At 42.1% G+C, this 12,919-nt stretch overlaps 1 non-coding gene across 1 annotated transcript; it reads right to left on the bottom strand.

Moving 5' to 3' along the window:
• Positions 1 to 302: 302 nt before the first annotated feature.
• LOC114213265 (U6 spliceosomal RNA) lies at positions 303 to 404 on the bottom strand. Its single transcript, XR_003610179.1, has one exon. It is a non-coding gene; the product is annotated as a U6 spliceosomal RNA (small nuclear RNA).
• Positions 405 to 12,919: the final 12,515 nt, after the last annotated feature.

Raw genomic sequence — 12,919 nt, 5'->3', positions numbered from 1 at the left:
TTCCTGACTTGTTGATTTTAGCCATTCTGACTGGTGTGAGGTGGTATCTCATTGAGGTTTTGATTTGGATTTCCCTGATGCCGAGCGATGTTGAGTACTTTTTCATGTGTCCGTTGGCCATTTGGATGTCTTCTTTGGAAAAATGTCTGTTCATGTTGATTTTATATAGTGTCTTATAACGTAGCTGTAGACAATATCATTGTTTAACCCCCAAGTTGTTTAAACTGTTGAATGAAGTTACTCAGTTGTATCCGTTAAACTTGGAGAAACGTTGCTCAATACATGGACTTCTTTTTTTTTTTTTTAACATGGAACACTTCATGAATTTGTGTGTCATCCTTGTGCTGGGGCCATGACATTCTTCTCCATGTTGTTCCAATCATGTGCTGTGGAAGCGAACATCATGGACTTCTGTTTTAGCTCACCAGGTATCATGCTGTTCTCAGTGACAGGCCAACAGATCCAGTTTAGGTTGTTTCTGGTTTGAACAGAAAAGGAGGCCAAACAGGCATACAGGTAACTCACCCAATGGGCTTAGCAGGTTATTTAAATGTAAGTTAAAAAGAAGAGAGGTGGGCACGCAGTTTTGTTTTCCACTGTTTAGAACTGGACTTTGATCCTTCAGAAGCTTCCTTCAGAAGCTATTTTTAATTATTTGATGCTGTCAGAAGCATTCTGGTACAAATTTTGAAGGCCCACTAAGCCTGACAGGGCAATGCCAGGGGAAGGGATAAATTTCATCTTCAAGAGTTTATGAACCAAATAGACTCCCCATGGTCCCAGCCTGTGTTCTTCTAATGTCTTGTGATCTCACACCACTATCACTAAAACAGTTTTGTGCAACAGACCACAATGTATGTATATTAATTAATTATGATGTATAGATAATATAGTGCTAATACATGAAGTATGCTATAAACACATGAATTAAATTAAATTAATTAAAGATAAAGTAACTTTTCACTTTAAATAATATCACTAATGGTATCTTCATGCATTTATTAGCTAATACATCAAGGCAACGCATAGCATGCAATTCATCATTAAGGGTAATATATAAAAAGCCAGATTTGAAATGGTTTTCTTAGATGATTCACATTTTTTGCCATTTACTTCTTGGCTAACCTCATTAGAATTATCATTGTGTTGATCGGCTCTTGGCCTTTTGGCTAAGATCAAGTGTAGAATTATCATTGTGGTTTTTTTCTTTAAGATTCTTTTTATTTATTTGTTTTTAAATGATTATTATTTTTCTTAAGTTAACTCATGACCCCGAGATCAAGAGTTGCATGTTCTACCAAATGAGCCAGCCAGGCGCTCCTTGTTGTTGTTGTTGTTGTTGTTTTAAGTTAAATCTAAACCCAATGTGGGGCTCAAACTCATTGTTTTTACTTCATAGTGCAACTTTGTAGAAAGCTTGAACTTGAAGTAGAATTATCAGCTTGTCCATTTTCTTTTTGTTGACTTCTGTTCACATTACGAGCATTATAATTCAGGATTCTCACTAGAAACTTTTTAAGCCATTTGTCAAATATGTCATACTAAGTCTTTTAAAAAGCTATTGTCTCTGGGAGGATAACACATGCAGTCTTTTTAGTTCTGAATGTGAGTTTGTCAGAAATAGTAAGCTTGTCACGGTCAAGGCCTGAGAAACTAGTCTGTCAGTTATTTGAGGGACAGAATTCTTTGTACCCTTCTCCATTCTTAGTAGAGCATCTTAGACCCTTTTGTTCAATGAGTTTTTCCTGAATAAATAGGCATGGTACTGTTTTGATAGTGGACAGTTTGAGGCAGGGTCAGTCAGAGGGACTGACTTCCCGTGACAGGGAAGGTATGGAGGCTCTCCCTTGAGGCTGGGGGCCAACTGCCACCTTAGAGAGGCAGGAGAGCAGTGGGCCTTTTGTGTGGGATGGAGACTCCACAGGAGAGGGCAAAGAAGAGCAAATGTCCAAATTCAAAAGGGAGGAAAGACTAGATTCTGGGAGATGGTCACTCCCTGAAGAAGTCTAGAATATATGATTAAAGAGCTGTCTTTAAATTTTGTTTTGAGGAAATAGAAACAAGGCTAGTAAGCAAAAGAGCAAACACTGGTGTAAAGTTAAATCAGAACAAGCCTCAGCTTTCCTTGAGTGAGTTTGAGGACCTGGAACATATGTGGACATTGTGTCTTGTTATACATTAGTAGCAAGAGATGGCAAAATGTGCATAATGATAGCCTCGGTGGATTTGTAACTGTTATTATTGCTTGTGGCCATCATGAGTGTGTTGATAGAAGTCTGGTCTGCTTGTCCAACTAAAGTGCAAAGGACACGAGTGCATCAAGCCAAGCTGAGGAAGAGTCTGGGACTTACTGTCAAGACAGGATGGATTTCCTGGGAGGAACAATGATCGTCAATCTGGTATAGGCAGAAGGTTCTCAGGAATAAGATGCAGGAGTGTGAGGACAGTAGGGTTGAGCAGCAGCATAGGACAGGTGGGGATACTCTGTGAAGAGTCAGAAAGCAGAGCCTCACAGGCAGGGAAGGGTGCTCCCTGAACATCAGAGGCAGTGGTGAGCCTTGTTATCTGTTGGGGAATGGTACTAGCTAGTGTGGACCCACCTTCCCCTCTGTAGGGACAATGAGGTCAGGGTTAATATTAAAAACATGTAGCATTGCAGAAGGGGTGCCATCCAACCCCACGGGCAGGACCAGTGTGCGAGGCCAGCATTTAGTGCCACCTAGTAACAGCCCTGGGAGATTCAGCCTTCTACTCACCAAAGGCATGTGTTTGGAAAGAGGCTGACTGTAGCATGCTCTAACTACCTATTTAGTTCAAAACTATTAAGTGGTGACCCTAAGAGTTAAGAACTCACTAGTTTAGGCATAGGGAGAATCTGCCTCAACAAACAACCCACAGAGATATGTCTCCTGGAACCCACTCTTGGGCACACCCTCAGCCACCCCCAGGTACACACGGAAGCATAAACCACAGAGGCCTTTATCAGGTGTCCCTCCTCCCTCTTCTCACTGTCAGACTTCTTTCAGCACCTCGCCTCTAGATGACATTCACACATTGCTTCCCTGTTCCAACCCATTTGAGGGCTCACAAGTAAAACATTTGCATAATTTTTAAGAATAATTGCTTACCAACAGTGGTTTTCCTCTCCATTTCTTAGCCCCTTAAATCCGCAGCAGAAAATACTCTTTTGTGCGTTGCTCTACTCTCAACTTAAAAAAAAAAAAAGCTTCAAACCCAAGGAATGGCCAGGGAATAGAAAATTAATTTATGGTTCAGCCTATCCTGATATCTGAGTTGACCCAGACTGCTATGCAATGCTCCCTGCAGGAGAGGATATTGTGTAGAAATACTGTCCTGGGCTGCATTTAAGACAGTTTAATAACTGCATAATGATCCTTTGTTGAGTGAACCTTAGAGAACCAGTGGGTTTTCCCATAGGGGCTGCAGCACTTCCTGATTCTCCTATCTTAGGCTTAACTTAAGCGATAGTGACCTCCTGTTTTTAGCATTTTCTTCCTGCAGGCTCTGATGTAGACAGTTCTGCCAGGCTCCACATCACCCCTATCAGTTCAGTCCTCTAGACTAATACAGAACTCAAGTGTATGAGGGAAATGCCCAAGAGTCACTTGGGCTGTGTGTTGGGACTCTGCTTATTACACAGAAATAGTGAGCCATCTTAGGCTTATGATACTCATCTCAAGTTAATAGTCTGCAGTGAGATGGGAAAGAGCCTCAAGTACTTCTCTGGATTCTTTGTATTTTGCTGTACATAAATTCTTTCTAGCCCTAAATGGTTGAGATACAGAAATTGGAACCATATTTGTCATGCTTTATGAAGAGGCATATTCAGTGGAGGTTCAGAGCTGCCTGCACAGGGGACCCTTTTGCAACCTTTCTTTCCTCATCTGTAGAATGGGACCAACATATTCACCTCCCAGGAATGCATCAGCACGGGGTCTGGGAGGTAGTAAGCACTTGTCAATGTAGCTATTATTGTGTATTTTGTAGAATATAAGCCTAAATGTCCCTTAATATGGCATGCAAAAGAGTCATGATGGGTAATATGTATGTCTCAAAAAAATCTGTGTCAAAATGGCAGCAGTTACTCTACATATGAAAGTGATCAGATCAACCTGTGAATTGATTTCAGAAAGAAATGCTTTCTCTTACTGAAATCCTTGTGATATAAGTGGAAATATATTTATATGCAGTCATTTAAACATGATTAAAGATCTTTATAGAGGCCATTTTGGGGACAAGGATGATAAATAGTCTTGCTTTTTTATGATAGGACAAGAGCTAGATATGCCTGAAATACATGCTTATTACTTTTGCTAAATGAACAAAAGTCAGTATTGGACTAGAACATATAAAATCAAAGGCTAAGTAATGAGAACATTTCTTTGATCCATTTTATTGAACTCCTGATTTTAAGGTACAGGATTTCCACTGTCATTAAACCGGAGCATATTTGATATTTGAAAATGTCAAAAGGGCTATTAAAGTGATTCTCATAGATGATCTGTCCTAGGGAATTTAAAAAGGATCAAACCAGGATCTCTGCTCTTGTTGGATGACTGTGCAACAGCTCTGAATGTCACCCATGCCTATGCTCCGATGACAGGACATAAAGGGCAGATTTGAGTATAACTTTTAAATAGTTTATTCCAAGAATATTACTCTATATTAATTTGCAGTGCAAACCAGTTCTTAACCAAATAGTTGTTCTAAAATTAGAAAACCATTTTTGGGGAAAAAAAAGTGAAAGAACTTGGGGGGAGGGAACGTGTGGATAGTCTTGAATGTGAGTACTGACCTTGTATGTTCATGGCCCGAACAGGAAAAATGACATTACGACGACAAATAGTTGTGCCCACGTGCCCTTTCTGTGGGAAACTGCACTGGTTCATTTTGCTGATAACAAAGCTTGAGTGAAAACAGTTACACTTTCTCCAGTGTGAAATAGGGGTGCAAGTTGAGGGTGAATCAGTCATTTTAAAAACTGTCAGCAGCAATACCACCAGTACTTTCCCACGGACATGTAGGAATAAAGACCATTAATAATCATAATGGAAACACAGTAAGTATGGCAAAGAGGAAAGCCACTTTTCCAGCAATAAGGATTTGGTAAATACTAATGAAAATGTGTGATTTATTTTTATTTTTATTTATTTATTTATTTTTAAAGATTTTATTTATTTATTTGACAGAAACACAGCAAGAGAGGAACACAAACAGGGGGAGTGGAAGAAAGAGAAGCAGGCTTCCTGCTGAGCAGGGAGCTGGACGTGGGGCTGGACATGGGGCTCGATCCCAGGACCCTGGGATCATGACCTGAACCTATGGCAGACACTGAACGACTGAGCCACCCAGGCGCCCTGTGTGATTTATTTTTATTTAAACCATGCTATTGTTCCCTCACTTATCCTTCCCTACACATTGCTTTATTCTTTCCTTACACCCAGTCTCAGCAGAACCTTCAGAGAAAGCCCCTCCCTCTGCTCAGAAATGCCTTAGGCTTTCTTCTAATACTTTTTCCTCCAAGGGCTCACCTTCCCTACCTTCCTTCCCTACCTTCCTCCCGCCGCCCATGTTTGCTTTCATAGAGCTTCCCTCTACTCAAATTTCCTACTCCTTGACCGTTCTACTACACTTAAAGTATGTCCTGCTGATGACAAAAACGGAAATTCATCTTTAGTGTAGGGGAACAGAGATATATCTGGTCAATAAAGCAGTTGATTACAGTTTTGAAGTGTGCCTGTTGCAATTTTTATTAAAATGTGCTTCCTCAGGGGCGCCTGGGGGCCTCAGTCGTTAAGCGTCTGCCTTCGGCTCAGGTCATGTTCCCAGTCGAGCCCTCCGTCCAGCCCCGCACTAGGCTCCCTGCTCCGCAGGAAGCCTGCTTCTCCCTCTCCCACTCCCCCTGCTTGTGTTCCCTCTCTCGCAGTCTCTCCTTGTCAAATAAGTAAGTAAAATCTTTTAAAAAAAATTGTGCTTCCTCTGGGGCGCCTGGGTGGTGCAGTCAATTGAGCGACCAACTCTTGGTTTCAGTTCAGGTCATAATCTCAGGGTCCTGGGGTGGAGCCCCACGTGGAGCCTGCACTGGGCTCTGCACCCAATGGGGAGTCGGCTTAAGATTCTCTTCTCCCTCTGCGCCTCCCCACCCACGCTCTCTCTCTGAAATAAATACATTAAAAAAAATGTGCTTCCTCTTTTCTTCACTTTTTAGTCCATTAAAAACTTAAAAAAAATATTTTACTTATTTATTTGTCAGAGAAGAGAGTACAAGCAGGGGGAGCGGCAGGCAGAACAGGCAGATGGAGAAGCGGGCTCCCCGCGGAGCAGGGAGACCGACCTGGGACTGGATCCCAGGACTCCGGGATCATGACCTGAGCTGAAGGCAGCCGCTCAAGCGACTGAGCCACCCAGGTGACCGACCACTCATTAAAAACTTTTGCATTTCTGGGGTGCCTGCGTGGCTCAGTCGCTGGGCGTCTGCCTTAGGCTCAAGTCATGATCCCAGGCTCCTGGGATGGAGCCCCGCATCAGGTTCCCTGCTCAGCGGGAAGCCGGCTTCTCCCTCTCCCACTCCCCCTGCTTGTGTTCCCTCTCTTGCTGTGTCTTTCTGTCGAGTAACTAAATAAAATCTTAAAAAAAAAACCAAAAACAAGACTTTTGCATTTCTTTTTTTTTTAATTTTTTTTCTTTAAAGATTTTATTTATTCATCTGAGAGAGAGAGAGAATGAGAGATAGAGAGCACGAGAGGGAAAAGGGTCAGAGGGAGAAGCAGGCTCCTCGCTGAGCAGGGAGCCCGATGCGGGACTCGATCCCGGGACTCCAGGATCATGACCTGAGCCGAAGACAGTCGCTTAACCAACTGAGCCACCCAGGCGCCCAAGACTTTTGCATTTCTACTTATACTGTTTTTTAAAAAGTTTTTTTTTTTTTTTAATTTGAGTATAGTTGACACACAATGTTACATTACTTTCAGGTGTATGACACAGTGATTCACGAATTCTGTATATTATGCTGTGCTTATCACAAGTGTGGCTCCCATCTGTCACCAGACAACACTATTACAGTATCATTGACTGTATTCCCTATGCTGTACCTTTCATTCTGGTGGCTTATTTCATTCCAAAACTGGAAGCCTGTAACTCCTACTCCCCTTCACCCATTTTGTTCATCCCCCCAGCCCCTCGCCTCTGGCAACCAAGAGTCTGTTCTCTGTATTTATAGGTATGATTCTTGCTGCTTGTTTACTCACTTTTTTTTTAAGATTCCACATATATGTGAAATCATATGGTATTTGTCTTTCTCAGTCTGACTTATTTCACTTAGTATAATACCTTGTAGGTCCATCCGTGTTGTCACGTAATATTCCGTGTGTGTGTGTATTTATAACTATTTATACTGTTTGAGACTTAAACTTTTTGAATTTCTCTGCCAATATCTCTGGACTATGGCCCCTTGCCTATATTCTCCTGCAGTGAGTGTTAGTGTAATGGACTATTTCATTCTAGTTTCCATGTCTCTAACATTATTGGCATATTTTTTATCTATTTCTCTCTGCTGCAGCATTCAGTGTAGTTTCCTCAGATGTACCTTTCAATTCAAATATGCTCCCATTTAATGACAGTTAATGACTGTCATTGATAAGCTCCCATTTATCAATTCAGGACTTTAGCTGTCTGTGTTCCATTATTTTTAACCTGTTCATTGAACTGTTAATTAAAATACTATGTTTTTCATTTCTGAAAGTTCTATCTGGTACTTCTTCATAATCTTCTCCCCCATTCCCCACACTGATTTTTAAATAAGATCTTGTTCTTTTTTTTAGAAATTTGACTCATTCTTTTAAATTTTTAAATAGTTCAACATACTGTTTTTTAATTTAAATTCAATTAGCCAACATATAGTACATCATTACTTTCAGATGTAGAGTTCAGTGATTCATCAGTTGCATATAACACCCAGTGCTCATTACATCATGTGCCCTCCTTAATGCCCATCACCCAGTTACCCCATCCCCCCACCCAGCTCCCCTCCAGCAACCCTCAGTTGGTTTCCTATAGTTAAGAGTCTCTCATGGCTTGTCTCCCTCTCATATGGTCTCACTCATATGTGGAATATAAGAAACAGTGCAGAGGATCATAGGGGAAGGGAGGGAAAACTGAATGGGAAGAAAGGAACATACTTTTTACATTCTCTTTCATATTGCCATTCTATTATCCCAAGTACTTACAGCTCTAATTTTGCTTTTTTTTTTTCCTGTTTGCTGACTTTCATTCACTGTTGGCTGTTTCCTTGTGTGTTTTGTCCCTTTTGCTTATGAGTTTGTGTTTAGTGGGGCTTTTTTCCTCCATGAGAATCTTTTCTGGCTTCATTGTGAAAGTCCTTCCAGACCAGTTTTGCAGCCAACTTATTATAATATTGTGGCTTGGGGTTACTGTGATAATATAAGTAGCCAAGCCCCACCTCTACTTGAAGAGAAAGCCTGGAGTTCTAAATTCTAAAAGAAACTTTTCTTTTCATCCAGTGCCTAGAGCCGATAAGCTTTCTTTCCCAACAGCCTGTGCCTGTGGGTTTCTCTTAACGCACCCCTCTTGTGAAGAGGGGTTTGGAACTAAGTATTGTCTTTAGGCAGTGTTCACAGTCCAATGACCCTCCTTTGTGAGGAGTCAGTCTTGTCTTCCGTTCAAGCTCCCGGGGGCCTGGGAACACCCTTGCCTGAGGGCAGCCACAGCCTCCGCTGAAGCACTCACCACTCCAGTTTTCAGTTCCCTCTTAGTTTATGGCACCTGGAAATTACCCTTCCCCACCCTGCCCCCCACATCCTTCTGTTTAAAGATCAACCTTGCATTAAAAAGTTGTTCTGTTTTAGTCATCTTAAGGATTTTAGACAATTTATATCAGCCATATTGCCAGAAATAGGAAACATCACCGGTAAAATCAGATAAACCGTCAGGGGGTGTGATTCTTTCTGCTTATCAGTGGTGACTGGACGGGCAGGCCCAGCAGCTGGTGTTTTATTTTTTATTTTTTTTAAAAGATTTTATTTTTTATTTATTTGTCAAAGAAGAGACACAGTGAGAGAGGGAACACAAGCAGGGGGAGTGGGAGAGGGAGAAGCAGGCTTCCCGTGGCTCGATCCCAGGACTTCATGACCTGAGCCGAAGGCAGACACTTAACCGGCAGAGCCACCCAGGCGCCCCAGCTGCTGGTGTTTTAAAATCGTGTTTTGCACCATCCTATGCTGTATATACTGCTTCTCTGTATCCATTTAGTCAGGTGTAGGTGCCAATGTGTAAGCAAACTTTTTGGAAGTGTGATGCCCTCCCTTCAGCTTCTGCCTTCTCCCACAGAAGGAGCAGTATGCTGGAGTAGTTCAGAGCACTAGCTTTGGCATTCTCTACATCTTGAGTTTCAGTCCCATCTCTGTCACTAAGCTTGCTGTGAGATCATAGACATCATAGGCTGATTGTTTTCTGAACTTCAGTCTTCCCAGAAATAAAACTGGGACCATAATACCTCCTTACCTGATCATAGCAAGGATTAAATGAGATACCACCTACAGAGCACTTAGAAGATAGAGTGCCTGGCACATCGTAACTGCCACCAACAAATGCTAAGTATTCTTGCCATTACTCCTTTATCACCCTTGAAATTGACAACAGTGATAAAACCATTTCTAAGCTCACCAACACCTCAGTTTTGAATCCAACTTTCTGACTCTCCCCCTTTTTATTTGTCATCTGAGTCATCCAAGGTGAGTAAGTGTTGGAGAATGAGGAGGCCACAGTCTTCAGGTTCAGAGCCTTAGGTCTAAATCTGACTCTGCTGCTTGTTAGCCATGGGTATGTGACAGATTCTCCAAGACTCATTTTCCTTTGCTGTAAAATGGGAATATGAATGGGTGTGCCTGGGTGGCTCAGTCAGTTAAGTGTCGGACTCTTGATTCCGGCTCAGGTTATAATCTCATGGTTGTGGGATCAAGACCCACTTTGGGCTCCATGCTCAGCAGGGAGTTGGCTTGGGATTCTCCCTCTCCCTCTGCCCCTAACCCCTATGCACATTCTCTCTTTAAAAATAAATAAATAAATCTTTAAAAAAGATTTATTTAATCTTTAAAAAGATCTTTAAAAAAATCTTTAATCTAAAAATCTTTAAAAAAATAAAATGAAGATATGAACAACCTACTTATGTCATGATTGTGCAGGATGAATGTGGAAATGCCCACACAGAATGGCACATGGGGGTTTCTATAGGAAATGTGAGCCCTCTGCAGGTAGGGCCCATGCATTCCTTCCTGCATTCTGGGACTCACCCACAACACCAGTCAGGGAAGGCTGGACTGAATGGAATGAATGAAACCAGGAAAGAGAAATGAGGCACCGATACAACAGGGTAAGAAAAAGTGGCACAACCTGCAGGAAGTGACTCCATGTGTGGCCACAGGAAGTCAGGGCCCAAGTTTCTGTTTTAGCAGTAATAGTTTTGCTGTGTGTGTGTGTACCTGAGAATGGGGACATTGTCTCCATCTTTTCTATCTTTCCATAGTGACCAGAACAGGTCCTGCACAGGGAACATGAGCAGCTGTGCTGAAGCCCTGACTCAAGGCCCGCCCTGCAGTGGGTGGAGAGGCCCTGAGGAAAGTTGAGTCACTTTGGGCTGGTAAATGGGGAAGGCCTGGACTCTGCTTCTGCCAGAGAAGCTGGCATAGGGTGTGGAATCTGACTTGATTCTCTTCTTTGCATAAGAATCTTGAACCTGACATTTTCATTTCAATAGGAGGGGGAAATAAGGGAGAATTGTGAGGGATAAAGCAATTCTTCCTTCTCAAGTGGCTCTAGTAGATGAACCTTTTCCATAAAACCAGGACACACTCACTTGGGACATTGATTTGGAGCTCCAAAAATAGTTTGGAACATCAATCAGTTACTCAGATTCCCCAGCCTTGCAATGTTTGCATCTGTCTACCACCTCCTCAATGTTTCCTCCTCTTCCTGGTAACAGCCACACTGTATGAAGGTGTGCCAGGTGCTCTATGTTCCCACCCATCTTCCCAACTTTTCTACACCATACATATTAACATGCCATTTTTACTGATGGGAAGCTGAGGGTCAGAGAAACTAAGGGATGCGCCCAAGGAGGAGGAGACACAGCATGTAGGAGTACATGATTCCAAAGATGTCTTTGTCCATTGTCTCTTGGTTCCTTGTCATTCTGGAAAGCCCAATCAAGAGACCTGTGGTCCAGGCTCTCCTCCTCCTCTAATAAACTGTGTGAGCTCAAGGAAGTCACTTTGGGGTATCTTTCAGCTCCAGCTTCTAGGATTCTCCTGACTCAAGTTTTAGGAGAATACAGATTTCTGGTGGACCATCTCGTGTCCCTTTACCTCACAAATTGTCACGTGAAAGTCTTATGAAACCAAGCAAGATAGGAAGGGGATGCAAGGTATTAATATTTATTAAGAGCTGATTTTGCACCAGGGTTGTGCTGGGTGCTATTAACCAAAATTCCTGATACTTATTAGGCCTGACACTAATTTCCTTTAATTTCTGGTATTTATAAATACCTCATTGTTTCTTTGATTTGTCTTTCTAATCCTTATGTCTAGAATGCTTTCTTCCTGTTCCTTCTGTGCCAGAGAAGTCAAGTAAGAATAATTTACTTTGGATGGTACCTCACAAGAATGCCCTACCATGGTGATTTTTGGTAAAGAGTTGGAGAAAAAAAGGCTGGGTAGGTAGTTTGGCTTAAAAAGAATGAGCATGAATGATTTTCTCTATAAAGGGCTAGAGATGGTTTTCTGACTTCTCATTAATTTGAACCATTTGTGGGACCTCAAGGGCCATGAACCCTTGATTCTTTGTGTCGAAAGGGGTAAAAATGATCTTTTCTGCCTTTTATATGATTTCCCAGAAACGTTTTTGCTGTGTGGAAGTATCTTGCTCAATAATCACCTTTAATGCTTAATTTAGAGTTTGAATTCATGGATGACTTGTTCTCTCTAAAAGAATGCTGGATAGAGAAGGATCCAAGGAGACTTCCCCTGGCCTATAAGTGCTTTAAAGTATGATTGGCAATTCAAAATCTTATGCCACATAATTTTTCTGACTTGCCATCTTGTAAAAAGTCTTAGAGATCAGACTTTAAGAAAATTATCAGAAATTATTTAAATAACTTTGGAAGCTAAACCCAGCTACCTTGGGCAATCCCCATGGTGGTGATTGAGACCCTGGAGCCCTCCAAGTTCACATTTTATTTTAATTTAACATACAGGCTGAGCTCTCAGGAAGGTCGATGCTTTAACCCTCCTTCTAGCTAGACTTAGCTAGAAGGACAGCTATATAAACAGACATTATAAAACATACATATAAAACTCCACAGGCACAAAAAATTTGGTTAAATTCATACCAGTTCAAAAGATTTATCAAAACCTTCCTTCTGTGTTTGCTAAATCCCCAAGCTTCCATGGTTTAGCATGACTGAAGTTGATTTCTCGTGTGAAGTCCAGGGTGGGAGGCAAGAGTTAGGGTGGGAGGGAGGGGATTTCCTTACAGTAGTTCCGGAACCTGGGTGAAGGAGGCTCTGCCATGTGGCCTCGCCCTGTGTGTCAACAACCAAATAGGGGAAGGAGGAAGAGAGAGCAGGAAGATTTCTTAGGAGGGTGCCATGGGCTACTCATGTCAGCCCACTCTTGGTGGCCCAGACTCACTTCCATGTTTCCATCTAGCAGCAAGAGGCCTGGGAAATGAAATACCTGGTTGGGCAACAGCTCTTCATTCTGAAGGGGAGCATGGCTCTTTGGTGGCTCCCTCTAGCTATCTCTGCCACATATCTACTGTGTGCATGGCATTGTGCTCCCAGAGGGCTGACAGTACAGGTGGTGAAGATGTTCCCTTCCCTTCCTCC

The sequence above is a fragment of the Eumetopias jubatus genome, unplaced genomic scaffold (genome assembly GCF_037043125.1).
Source record: "Eumetopias jubatus isolate StellerSeaLion01/CBP00866 unplaced genomic scaffold, mEumJub1_p1.0 scaffold_3, whole genome shotgun sequence".
In the NCBI taxonomy this organism is placed as follows: Eukaryota; Metazoa; Chordata; class Mammalia; order Carnivora; family Otariidae; genus Eumetopias; species Eumetopias jubatus.
The sequence above is the reverse complement of the archived record's forward strand: the minus strand, read 5'-3'. Positions and strand labels throughout refer to the sequence as shown.